Source organism: Pygoscelis adeliae, unplaced genomic scaffold, assembly GCF_000699105.1.
Source record: "Pygoscelis adeliae isolate BGI_AS28 unplaced genomic scaffold, ASM69910v1 Scaffold65, whole genome shotgun sequence".
In the NCBI taxonomy this organism is placed as follows: Eukaryota; Metazoa; Chordata; class Aves; order Sphenisciformes; family Spheniscidae; genus Pygoscelis; species Pygoscelis adeliae.
In genome coordinates, this window is record NW_008824864.1 from 227,747 (window position 1) to 228,650 (window position 904).

Here is a 904-nt window from a genome sequence, read left to right on the forward strand (position 1 = left end):
ACTGGAAATAAATCGCAGGTTAAAGAACTTGTGCTAACATGGTAGGTGCTGCAAATGGAAAGCCTGAGCACAGAGAAGAGATGGGTGATTTATCAAGACCGTAGACATTTATTTCTAACCCTGATTCTCAAGGTGTCACCTCCAACTTTGTACCAATGCATCTTCCAGCCAGCACTGATACAGCTGGAAGGCAGTGGATCTGACAGGCAGTGCTCATCTCAGCCCTGGCAAGGAGAGAACGGAAACTGCCCATATGTAGACACTACCTCCACTTCCTGCAGCGACCATTTTCTTATTACTCGGAGACTTAAAGGTTGCTGAAACCACAGTGGTATTTGCTGGTAGATCAAATCAGGTCATCTAAAAGCTTCCTCAGACACTATTTGCACTGGTTTTTTTTTTTAAATCATCCACCAGTAAGAGCAAGGGTACTAAATGTGGACCAATTTCCCAGGAAGAAACAGCTTTAAAAGGAGCTGCTTAGGAAACATAACACATTACTCCAGGCTGCTTTGCAGAAGGCAAAATTAAGATGGAAATTGCAGAAGCAATCCAAAGGCAGAGTAAGGGGCTTTATGGAAAAAGAGGGTGTCAGCCTCTGGCTTCTTCTGACATGACAAGATCTGCTTGTGATCATAGTGCTAGCAGATAAGAATGGTTTTGAACTTGAACTTTGAACAAGGCCACAAAATCATCTGTAACCCAATAAGAACTGCTCCAGGAACGAGTAATTTGAAACATTTGCAAAATTTGTTTGCTCTTGCTTTTCTTCTGACTGTATCAGAGCATCTCCATTCTATTAAAGCACCTTTACTGTCCTTTGATCTGTATCATAAAATCTGTAGGTAGCTTCCTGCTTCTTTACATGGTGTCAATGTCACTTACAGGAATTTTGATCTTCATT